Below are 13,228 nucleotides of genomic sequence, written 5' to 3'. Positions count from 1 at the left end.
ATTCATGTAAACATACACATATGCTATAAATTTACCATGAATGAAGTGGAATCAAAATGCATTGTCATAGCATATTCAAGGAATACAAATTGCTTAAGTATGTATAAACCAGATCAAGGGATTTTTCAAATTTACGGCATGTGCTTTTCACTCTTTACTTTTACTATAACTTGATTTCTCCTCTGCTCCCACAAACAACCGATGTTCCTGTCCATTTCTCCACTTGCTGTTACCTGGAGGTTTCTTAAGTTTCCTGGGTTGAAAGAGTAACACAAACTTGGCAGTATCATCTTCTCTTCCTAGAGTTTGACAGAGTAAATTGAAGAAATAAGAAACAAACATTAAAACTTTATTTAGAAGCTAATGATTACCATTTCATACTCAATCAGCATCATTAAGTTAAGGTTTCTTGAAAAATCTAAATGGTTGCTAATTGTCAAATAGTATAGATATTTATAGAGTTTGACCTGGTTCTTACCATCTTTTTCAAAAATATATGCCTCACGATATTTTCTAAATTAGTTATAACAATATCAATCATTCAAATGTTGGAACAGAAACTACTCATCGCTTTCCAAAATTCATCCTCCACTTCCTTTTAAGTAACAGCAGCCATCGATGCTAAAAGACTGCATTTCTAATCTTCCCTCACTGCCATATGTGGCTATGTGACTAAGTTCTGACCACTGAGTTGTAAGTGTGAGAGTTTTGTGGGACATCCAGAAAGTCTCTTTAAAGAGGAGATAGCCTTGTCTTCTTCCTCTCATCTATTTGGCTATTTGGTACACAGGTGTGATGGTCAACGCAACTTTGAACAATGGGAACCCTGAATAGATCCTAGAGGTAATGGAGTTGAGATGAGATGAAGCCTGGATCCCTTAGGAATGGTAGAAATGCCTAAACCACTTTGTGCTGCCCCTTTCTGGAATTATTATGGGTGAGAAAGAAGCAAAATGATTGCCTGTTCAAGCCAGTAGTGTTTTGGACTTTTTTTAAATTTAATGCCATGAAACTCAATACCTATCTATGATATGAAGAGTAAGCCTCTTTACCAAATATATTTTGAGTTACCAGAAGAAAATATTCTAATTTTCTCATTATTAATTACATAACATATGGTATAGTGATCATTCAAAAGGCTAATATGTAATAATACGCTAGTTAAAAAAACAGTTCAGTGAATTCTTGATTTACCCAAAACAATCTCTTATTTATAACTTTTTACTAATAAAAGCCCAATAAAGTTGTGTAAAGGCAGAAAGTATTAATGACTAAAGAATTTGCTTTTGTAAAGCATATTTTTACAAATGGAAATAAGAAAACAGATTGCACATTGTTGCATTACACAGGATACATTTACTGAAAGAGAAAAATGTTGAATTGTTATTATCATTCTTTACCGTTGTGTGATTGCAGAAACTCAAGTAATGTTAGTCACTCACTTCTGCTTGTTTTCATACATTAGAAGACCCAGATCTTTCTGCTTACTGAGGTGCAAATAGCAAAACGGTCATACAGCAAAGCCTCCTATGTGTACCTCAGCTTTACATTTAGGGAATCATTTTCTGCCCAATTATTTTTAGTGAAGACCTTTCTCAGAATTGAACTGTGAAGTGTATATACACATAGTGGGTTGACTTTCTTATTTAGAATAAAGTCATTTTAATAGGAGATATAATTAAGATCAATCATTTATTGATTTAAGAATAGATACCAATTTACGGAAGTTTGTTAGAGGAATCTTATGAATTTTATGTTTCAAGTAATAAAATTGGAATGACAAAAGTTATCTGAAAATATTTTTGAAGATATGTCCAAACCATGAATTTTTGTGTTGCTTTACATAATTAGTTAAACTTTTTCCAGAGATACTCCTCATTATTGCAGAACAGTGATTGTAAGTAGGCGCAGTCAATAGCAGATTTGGGACAATTCTTTCCATTAGTTTCAGATCTCTGCTTTAGAACACGGAATCTGCCCTGACACTGTCAGCTGGATTTAATGGTTGTTTTCGTTCATTTGTTTGTATGTTTTTTTTATATTTAACAACAACTGATTCTATGATTTTTACATCATATCTTATATACCATAAAACATTTAAATTTGGGAGTTTCTGTGTTAATATAACAATGTCAACTGTATAGTTACATTGTATTTATTTTCCCACCCATCTATCTACAAGAAGACACAAAAGCATGTAAGCAATTAAAATGAAAACAAGGATAAAATGTCATATCATTGATTAAAAACCTAACATTATCTGTTTTCAATTTATTGATAAACAGAAGCTATGTTAGGGAAATATATATCATCTCATTTAAATTTTTACAAATTTTCCTAATAAATTAAAGGAAGTTTCATAGATTAAAAAAGCTTTTTTAAAGATAAATTTGTTATGGTGTACAGAAACTGAGATTGAATGTTTAATCTAAAATACTGCCTGACTAAATTAAATAAAAGCTAATCACGAGGCTAGGGGCACATAGAGTCAATCATACAAGAAAATGTAGTTTATAGATATCTTCATTTTTTTCCAATCTGCTACCATTTTTGTGTACATTATCCTGTTACATCTCCTTTCATAGTTGTTGTAAGAAACAAAAATGTTTATTATCATTTTTGTCATTTTCCTCTCATGTTCTAATATAATTTTTACTGGCAATTTTCAATATGGTGTCATTATCTTTAGCTTCCATCAGTTTTTCAACATTACCAGTGTTTTTATGAGGTGTCTAGTGGTGCTTTTACCTGTATACATTATATTTCTATTTCTGGATAAAGATGATAATATATTGCACAATTACAATTTTTACCATAAGCCTATGAGTCACTAATAATATTTTTTTAAATTATAACTTTGTTGTTTTAAGTGAATAATATTAAAAGTACAAAATATATGAAGTCCCATATAGTAAGCAATAAATAAATATTCATTCTTAATATTTGACATAAAGAAAATGCATTTAATATCCATTTCTGGTTGTACCTCACTTTATGAAAAGAATGTCATATATTTCTGCTTGGTGGCATATCTTAACCAGGAAACTATTATAGAGGCAGTCCCTTGATATGCCCCTAAACATACTTATTTTAAGACTAGTATATTAATGGTCATAGCAATTTTCTTTAAAATAGACAAAAAAGTGGGAACGATGGATGCCCTTCAACTTGAGAGCAGCTTAAAACCATTACACATTTATCTCATGGAATACACTTCAGCGATAAAAAAAGAAAGGGCTATTTATAACACAGAGAGGATAAAACTCTAGGAATTTTGCTGAGTAAACCAAGCTAATCTCAAAAGGTTACATACTAACTGATTCTATTTGTATAACATTTCAAAAAAGGAAAACATTTTCAAAATAGAGAGGAAATTGGTGGTTGCCAAGGTTTAGATACTGAGCAAAGACAGCAGTGGGGCAGATGGTATGGAACTGTTCTGCATCTTGACCATGGAAGTGGATACACAAACCTACACTGGAAAAAAACTACACTGAACTGAATGTGTGCACACATACACAAGGACTGTTAAAACTGGGAAACGTTGAATAAGCTCAGGAGATGGCATTGATGTCAATATCCTGTGTGAAATTATATTACAGTTTTACAAAATGTTACATGACAGACAATGTATACAAGATCTTTGTATGTTTTTACAAACATATGTATATCCATAATTATCCCAAAAATGTAATGAAAAATTTTAAAAGACTAAGTTTATCCTGTCGTCACAAAGAAATAAGGAAATGTTACATCTATTCCTCCAAATTTAGAGCAGTATGCAAGTTAATCCTAGACTGTCTGGTTAGTTTTTATAAGAGTACATATAAAAATATACATATTTAAGTGTTCATTTTAGGTCACATACTATGTTTTTTAATATAAGTATTATAATAATAATACAATAATATGAACATTTACATAGTAAAAACACTAAGTGTTTTATTGAATTATGAAGTAAAATTATTCACAAGATGCCTATCTTAGTCTTACTGGCCATTTACAAATATTCTATAAAAATATAGCAATCCTTAAATGCACACATCTTTATATGTACTTATTATAGAATATGATGAGTCTCAGGGGTACAAAATAAGTGACTGGAGATTTCTGCAGGGTGTGTGGGGGGGAGGCAGGAGCCTTTGCTTTGTTTATTTCAAGCATTTCCAAATCTGCAATTTATATTTTACCTGCATTTTCCATTGAAAGGGAAATGACTAAAACTCCTATCTTTTGTAGGCATCATTTAATTCTGATTCTGTGAATGTACAAAAAAGACATGTCAATACCAGTAACATGTATTTTGTCTATCTACCCACCCATCATCATTTTGTCAGTCAGGATTTTCAACAGAGACATCTGAAATTAATTAGAGGGAAGGGTACTTTCCAATAATTTCCTTCACAATCATCATCCTTCTGTATGTCTATTATTGCATTACACTGTCAAATAAATGCATCATGTCACAAACCTGTTTTCAAACTGTTAACAAATTGCTATTTTTTTGGACAGACTCAGAGATTCTGTTGCCCGAAGAGAGGATATTACAGAAACATCTGCAACCGTGACTGGCTTTCAGGCTGCCATTTTTTTGATCCCCCCAAAACCATGACATTGTATCTTCGCTGTAGCTTGTGACGAGTGACATGTGAACACCGGGATCAAAGATTCACCCCAGTTTTGATATTCTGCTTATTATGTGTGTCATTTAAAATAAACACTGATGGCTAGTCCTTCCTTCCTATTCAATATACCACATTTCTGGGCCATAGCCTAATGCCAAAAATTTTCCAGGTATGCACAGCACAAATGAGTAAAAATGTAGTTGTTATTGAGCTGATAAAAAAAAACTTTGCTATTAATAATATGCATAACATTTTTAAACCTTGGATGTTCATAACATTTAAAAAACAAGCATAAAATACTTTAAATACACTGTACAAAGAGTAAGAAAAATCAGTAAGAGTTGCATAATGCCACCTTTTTGGAGAATATCAGGAATGAATTTATTTAAACTGAAAGAACTCAGACATTAGCATGTATTTCCAAATACACGGTAATTGAAGATCATTGGACCAAGAAACTAAAGAACAAAGAGCTAAAAAACAATGTTCTATTTCTTTTTATCTCTTTTTTGGTATATGATAGGGAACAGGAAATAAATGTGAATTTGGTTGCTGCTGCTTAAGACTCGCTTTTAGAAAATGTAGAGATTCCATTAGCCAAATCGTTTTCACTGTGAAATAAAAATTATTCTTTAGGAGATTTAGAATGAGATTATGTGAGTTTTCCTTGCCATTGATAGCCTTGGTCAACCAACTTCTTGTTGGCTATGGTAATTTACTACTTCTTATTATTTTTAAGGACAACAAGAAAGTATTAATTACAAATAAAACTAAGTAAAAAAATCATCTGGTCCAGCACTATATTATTAGTTCAGTTAGTAAGAATTTCTCTGCTGAGAGAGAAGTAATAATTTCAGTCCCCAATGAGCTGAAGTCCGGATAATAATACATAATTTAACAGCAAATTGTAGATCTCTCACTATTATTGTCATACAGTAATACCATCAAATCCAAGTTCAGTTCTTTTTTATATACAATAATTAGATTCCTCCTGGGATGGACAAGGAATCTTTATTTAGACACTGTTTTCTCCTTGTCATGGGTAATTAAACATAGAGGCATATCCTATTTAATTTCTTATTTTCTATCTGGATGTCTGTGGATACCAGAGTCAGAATATGTCCTAAACCAGTTTCATTATTTTCTCCTGCATGTTCTTTCTAATAGATTTCCTCTTTTTCTACTTGACATGTCCATTTACCAGTCACCTATGTCAGAAATTTATAAATCATATTTGCATTTAATATTTCAATTACCCCTTGCAATTAACTCAGACCATATCCTTTTTATCCTATTTTCTTAACATCCTTAATCCTCATCTTTTCTCATTTCAGCTTCTAATTCTGTATGACTCACAGGAATGATCTCACTGGTCGCAATGCCTGCCCCTTCAGACCCTGCTTTTCCCGAAGCACCTGGGCGGGTCTTCCTCCATTGCACACATTTCAGGTTTCTCCTCAGCTTAAGACACTTCACCACACCCCGTTGTTTATAGGATAAAATCCAAATTTTTTCAGCCTATTTTCTACTCCACTTACCTTTCAGGTTTTGTAACAACCATTTGGCTGTGTGTAGGCTGGAATGAATGAATTAATTTAGCACTTCATCCCCAGTGCCTATACTAATGCTTGACGGGGATGCTCAAAGATATTTATTGGGTGGACAAAAGTAACATTTGCTTTGTTTAGCTCAGGGCCTCAACTAAACTGTCTTTGCTCACACAACTGTCTTTGACTGGCATGCCCTTCTTCTGCCATGTTCAATGGGAAAACAAATACTTATTTTGTAGGCATTTCCTCCTCAACTATGCCTTACTGGGAACTGACCACTTGCTCTGAGGTTCTCATTGCTTCTTAGAAAACTGCTATGACTTCTACCCTAACATTTGTTTTATTTATTCTCACATGTCTTTCCTTTGAGTGTTATCTGCTTGAAATCAAGGACTATTTTTTTCTTCAATGCCTAATGCTACTTACTAGTTTAATGCTTAATTTTTAATGGGATTAATATATTAGTTGATGAAAAATAGTTACAAATCCATTCACATATTCACATGTTTGTTTTAATATTTTTTTATTTTTTGTCATTGCTATTTCACTGAAAACTTTCTTAAAGTATATTTTATTGATGATGTTATTACAGTTGTCCCAATTATTTTCTTCCTTTTACCCCTTTTCTCTACTTCTACTTCCACCTCTCGGCCTCTACCTCTCCCATCTATCTGTAATTGTCTGCCTTAACAGGTTTTGTAGAAATAACAGCTGATACTCTCTTCCGGCCTGAATATCATATCTCTGGGTGTATAACAGCTAATTAATTGTGGAACTGAATTTTTACTGAACAAAAACTTTTACTTCAAAATTAAGCACTTTGTTTACACTGTACTCTTTCTACACTTCCCACTGTGTATAATAAATTTTACTACATCTGTGTAAAATATTAAATATTTTAAATCACTTAGATTGGGAAAATCAATACAGTTACATGTTAGAATCATTTTCATATTGAGAACTATTATGTCTTGCATCGAATACACACCCTTTTTTTCTCACAAGAAAGAGAAGCGCTTTCCAAAACTGTACATCCATCCATGTTAACACCGAATGTATATGTGGTAGTTTTAACAATTTAAGGTGTGCTTTAGGAAAAGAAAACAAACCCAGGACAAAATGAACATCAATCTCCTGGCTCATTTGATTATAAAAGACTGAGGCATTAAACTCTGCAAACTGAAGAAAAGTTGACAGTACCTTAATTAAATAGATGCTACTAGGGACACTTCATAGTGCACTTGTCAGGGTATAAATTCTTATAATATCAAATAAAAGTAAGAAACTCCCCTAAGGACCTGGTGTATGTTCTTCTGGAGGGGATTCATTTACACAAATTATGCCTGTGATTTCACATTCAAATTACTTAGAATCAGAGTAAATGTGTTCTAAGCTAAACCAACTTTTCCGTTTGCTGGATGGGAAGAAGAAAAGATGAAAAGAATCCTGTGAAACCTCATTGTGCAACAGCCACAGATGTAATTTTGGAGAATGATTTACATTTTTTGATATTATAATTTAAGAAATCTTCAGGGATAACACAGACATAGACACCAGAGGATGACTTTTGTAGTGACGAATTGTTTATGATATCGAGAGCAGTGGTAGGCATTTGCATCCCATTGCAAACTTTGCATCTTTAGAGAAATTATCCACGAATCATATGTTAAGCATTTCAGTTTTTAGGTATTGTTCAAGCTTTCTTTCCACTTTTCTGTGAGATGAAGTCTAGCTTCTCCAAAGTAGAACACATGCCAACCAAGACCATGAAGGCTTCTGAACTACCAGGAAAGGGATTGTTACACAACCACGTGTAACACTTGTCTTCAGTACTGAAGAGACGTGGTGGCCCTGCTAGTCATGTGCAGACAGTGATCACTAGTATGACAGTTAGAGGATGAAACTCTGTCAGGCAGAGTTTTCAGGCTCCAGAAATCCATTCTGAACAAAGCTGACAGCTTCTGAGAAGCATAGCAAACTCTGGCTGCTTCCCTCTGAGCCTGCAAGCTCGTACCTTTGAAAGATGTGAACAGGGTCAAAGCTCTGCTGAGAGTTTGTCTAGAGAGAAATACTTTGGCATCAGTTTGGAGACCCGAAGGATGGAAAATATTAAATATTTATACAAGAAACTGGGACTCTGTGATATAATTTAAGAAGACGTGCTAGGGTTCATTTGTTCTGAAAATATGACCTCCCATAGCTTTTTAAATTACCTGTAGTCACCACTGTTTGGTATGACTTCTTTCTACTTAGTGTCTCCCAAAGGTTTCTTTACAATACCTCCCAGCAGACAGAAGCATCACCTTAGCACCTATCCATCCTTAATAGAGATTCTTCTCTAGGATTTTTTAGGACCCTTCTCTGGAATTATGATAGGACACTTCCAGCCTCCAGGTCCTATCATAGCAAGGATTTTTAAAAAGTAAAATAAAGACTTTTTAAACTTTGACACTTTAAAAAACATCTGGAACATGACTTGGTCTAGTGTGTCCTGCTTCCTTTGATACGAGGTGTCCTTCCTCTGGAAAACCTGCTTTACCGCACATGTGTCTGATTCTTTAGCCCATCAATACTTTACTGAAGGTGAAAAAGTCAAAAGAATATAATGTAATCGTTCCCCAAATTCTATGGAAATAATTCTCCTTTGAAGCCTATAGGTTTAAACACAGTTACCTTCTGCCTGGCAGATTTTTTATTTATTATTATTATTGTTTTTCTATTTTTTCCATTTACCCCAGTTACACTCACCTCCCTTCCATAATCACCACACTGTTGTCCATGCCCATGAGTCCTTTTTAAAAAGCTACTCATAAAAGTCTCCCTACACTTGTTCAATATTATAAGACATAAAGGAGACATGCTGAATATCTCCATTCAGCACGTAGTTATTCCTTTAAAAAAGTTATTAATTTCCCTTCTATGTTCAGAACTCCCTCCCATATAAGAACATAAACTAAAACCCTTACAGTAACAAGATGTTACTGGGTCACTGTCTGATTACATCTTCTGCCTTTCTCCCCTGAAATTAGATGGCACTGTGGCCTCACTAGTCTCCCTCAGGGTGGCAAGTATGCTCTCCTTCTAGGAACTTCACCCTTAGCTCTTTCTTCTGCCTAGAAGTCCTTTCCCTCACGTATCTACTTGGCTTGTTTTTTATCTTCGGATTCACACTCAGACACCATCTCATCAGAGAGTCTTCTCCAATGACTGTGATAGTTAATTTTACATGCCGACTAATCTAGGCTAAGGGTCATCCAGAGAGTTGGTAAAACACTATCTCTGGATATGTCTGTGAGGTTCTTTCTGGAAGAGATTAACACTTAAATTGTTATTAGACTGAGTGAAGAAGATTCATCTTCACAACGTGGGTGGGTATCATTCATTTTTTTCAAGTACCAAATAAAACTATGAAGACACAACATAAAAAAGAGAAAGTTCATTTAAATTGGAGTTGGGAGAGACTGTAGGGGAAGTTTTAATGCTCCACTACTTATATATAGTCAATTACCTAAAACAAAAAGAGACCTGTTTTCCATCTACACCAGAAAGATGTTTTTCAACCCCACTACTCCATCAGGAAGGAGGACCTTTTCCTTTTCCTGGCAAACACTTGGCCAGTGAACAACTGTTACAATTCAGCCAATGATAGGCCACTGCATCTGTACCCCCAGTGTCCTCCAATTCTACAATAGCTCCTTTAAATGCCCCCTTCCTGAGTAAAACAACGTTTCTCTCTTTCATCTCTTGGACAAGACTGCATGTCCCAAATTGCGATGCTTGCTTGTTCCAAATGAACCCATTTTGCTGGAGACATATTTGACTGTCTATTTGTTTCAGGTCAACAGAACAATAAAAGCAAAGGAAGAAAAATCTCTCTCCTCTTAAATCGTGATGTCCATTTCTGTTGTCCTCAGACATTTGAACTCCTGGTCCTGGGGATGCCTAGCTCCAACTGTGAGTTAAAGCGGGGTTCTGCTTACTTTGCTGGCTCTCCACTCGCATATAGCACACTATGGGGTTTCTTGGCCTCCATGTTTAATTTGTAAGGCGAGTACACTTGTACATAACATATTGGTTCTATATCTCTGGAGAAACCTAAATAATCTAACTACAATCTTCCAATTTCCCTTCAACATTTTTAAAATTTCACGTTTTTTCCTGGCCTACCTGATCTTCTGATCCACCTTTCTGCTTATAGTTTTTCATAAGATTTGAGTCAATGGAAGCAGGTTTTGTTCATTGTTGTATCAAAAGCAATGAGAACAGTGTCTGGCACGTGGTGAGTTCTCATGTATATGTGTTGAACAAATGAATGAATTCTCTGAAGTTTACTTTAACATAATTTATACTTAATGACAAATGACAATTCGCTTTATGTAAGGGTAACTGAATTATGTGGGGGGGAAAGTAACCACTTTAAGTGAATTCATTTAAAATGTGAAATAATTTCTAAAGTATAATTAATTAATGGAAAAAGGTTCGATTGGAAGGCTATCTTGTTAACTAAACATAAGATATTTTGTTTTATATTTTACTTGACTATTTGGGATTATAAAAGCAACTATAGTCTAGGTCTTAGAACCACATAAATTAATCAATATTTGTAAAAGGGACATAATTTATCATTTTATTTATATTGGATGCAGTATCTTATACATGTTTGACCATTCGTTTAACATTTGAGAGTGATAGTTTGAACAGCCATTTCAAATAAATATAAAACCTGTGATAATTCATTCATTTTTGAAAGAACTTCTCAAGAATCTTGACTTCAATTCACTTGTTTTGGAAACTTCTTATTGATTTTCTTTAAGTATTAGCGGATTAAATTGTCAAATTGAGCTTAAATATGATTTGAAAACTCCAATGTCACCAAACGAAATCCTGATTTTTATAACATTGTTTTGCTCATTTTGTAATATGTAGTATTATATTTACAATACAAATATATCAGCAAAACCAGTCAAGTCTGACACCATTACAAGAATGTGCCCTAAACCAGTAATAAGTGGCAAAATAATGTGGGAGGCCTTTTCATTTTTAAGTGGTTTTGTGTTATAATGATTTTTACTTGATTTTAATGACTTTTTTGATAAAATTCTGTAAGAATTCAGATAATAAATACTCAATAAAGCAGATTGACTGTTTTATAAAATAGATCAGTTTATCTTGGAAAATAGGGCTATACATTCTAGCTCTGAGTCCCGTTTCTGACCCTTATTACTAAATATAATAACATTATCTGATAATATTCCAAGTTGTTACGTGATTAACTCTGGCAAAATACCTGTGAGCTCTTCTCATGTCCTGAATGAATGATTTCATACCAGTGTGACTGAAATTGTGCCATCGGGATACCAATCATGGAATTTAACATGTAATTACTATGTGATAATGCATCATTTCATTCGCAGGACCCCAAATCAGATGCCTTTTAAAGTTAGTGGACATATCATAGCCTAGAGAAAATTGTAAAAGAAAAAGAGAGTCACCATTTGTTATATCGAAGTGACGTGTGTCAAACAAACATCAAGCTGCGAAGAAAATTACTCCTGGAACAGGTGTGCAAACAGAGGCAAAGATAGAATGAAGTTTTAAAATCCACACTACAGGTATGTGTTTTCGACACTTAATAGATTTGTTTCTTGGTTGTAACTATGGTAACAAAAGGGCACAAAACATTAATATCTATATTTTAGCCTCTTCTGGTAAGTGATTCCTGCAGTGGAGATTTTATCTGATGAGTACTCCTCTGGAAGGCAGAATATTATGAGGAGGCAGTGATTTCAGGGCATGAATCGATTTTACCTAAAAATGCCATGATCTTTTAAATATAGTGTGACTTGAACAAAGAATAAAGATGCGGCTTGCTCGTTTGCTTACTTTCGCAGGTGGTGGTAGTGACTTTGGGGGTGGTGGAGAGGGAGGCAGGCATGAAGCAGGTTGTGTTTCTTTCTCTAAATCTTTTCGTAGACAAGTATGCATTTAAGTATCTTCTTAGTCTCCTCCTTCTCCTCCATCACCTCCTCTTCTCCATTTTTCTCCTTTTTCTTTATATTCTAATTCTCTTCTTCTTTTGCTCCCTTTCTACCCCTCTTGTTTTTTCTTATTTTTATCTCATTTATCCATTTCACCTGCTCCCCACTTCCCCAAATCCCCAGCCCTCACTCTGCCAGCCACCAATCTAAATTTTTATCTCTATGTATGAGTTTAGATGTTTTTGTTTGTTGTTTCTGTTCTAGATTCCACATATAAGTGAGATAGTACAGTATTTTTCTTTCTTTGTCTGACTTATTTCACTTACTATAATGCCCTCAAGGGCCATCTATGTTGTTGCAAAGGGCAGTATTTCCTTCTTTCTATGGATGAATAGTATTTGTGTGTGTGTGTGTGTGTGTGTGTGTGTGTGTGAGAGTGATATTTTATTTATTTACTCACTCATCTGTCTGTGGAAACACGCCATTACCATGTCTTGGCTGTTGTAAATACTGTTGCAATGAACATAAAGGTGCAGATATCTCTTCCAGATAGTGACTTTATTTCCTTTGGATACACACGCAGTAATAGGATTGCTAGATCATATAGCGGTTTCATTTTTGGTTTGAATTTCCTTTTTTTTTACTTTTTAAAAAATATATTTTTTGGATTATACCATTACAGTTATTCTATTCCCCTCCTTCATTCCCCCCTTTAGTTTATGACCACGTGTCTCAAGTTCTTTAGATTCTGTATTTCCCCTACAATTCTTGCCCTCCCCCTATCTATTTTTTACCTACCGTCTATGCTACTTAGTTTCTGTACCTTCTCCCCCCTTCTCCTCCTCCCACTCCCCTGTTGCTAACCCTCCATGTGTTCCTTTCTATGGTTCCGCTCCTGATCTAGCTGTCCTCTAGGTTTGCTTTTGTTCTAGGTGTAGTTGTTAATAACTGAGTTTGCTGTCCTGTCACTGTTCATATTTTTCATCTTCTTTTTCTTAGATAAGTCCCTTTAGCATTTCATATAATAAGGGCTTGGTGATGATGAACTCCTTGAATTTGATCTTATCTGAGAAAT

Source organism: Sturnira hondurensis, unplaced genomic scaffold (assembly GCF_014824575.4).
Source record: "Sturnira hondurensis isolate 20B ecotype Veracruz unplaced genomic scaffold, ASM1482457v3 Scaffold0001872, whole genome shotgun sequence".
Classification (NCBI taxonomy): Eukaryota; Metazoa; Chordata; class Mammalia; order Chiroptera; family Phyllostomidae; genus Sturnira; species Sturnira hondurensis.
The sequence above is the reverse complement of the archived record's forward strand: the minus strand, read 5'-3'. Positions refer to the sequence as shown.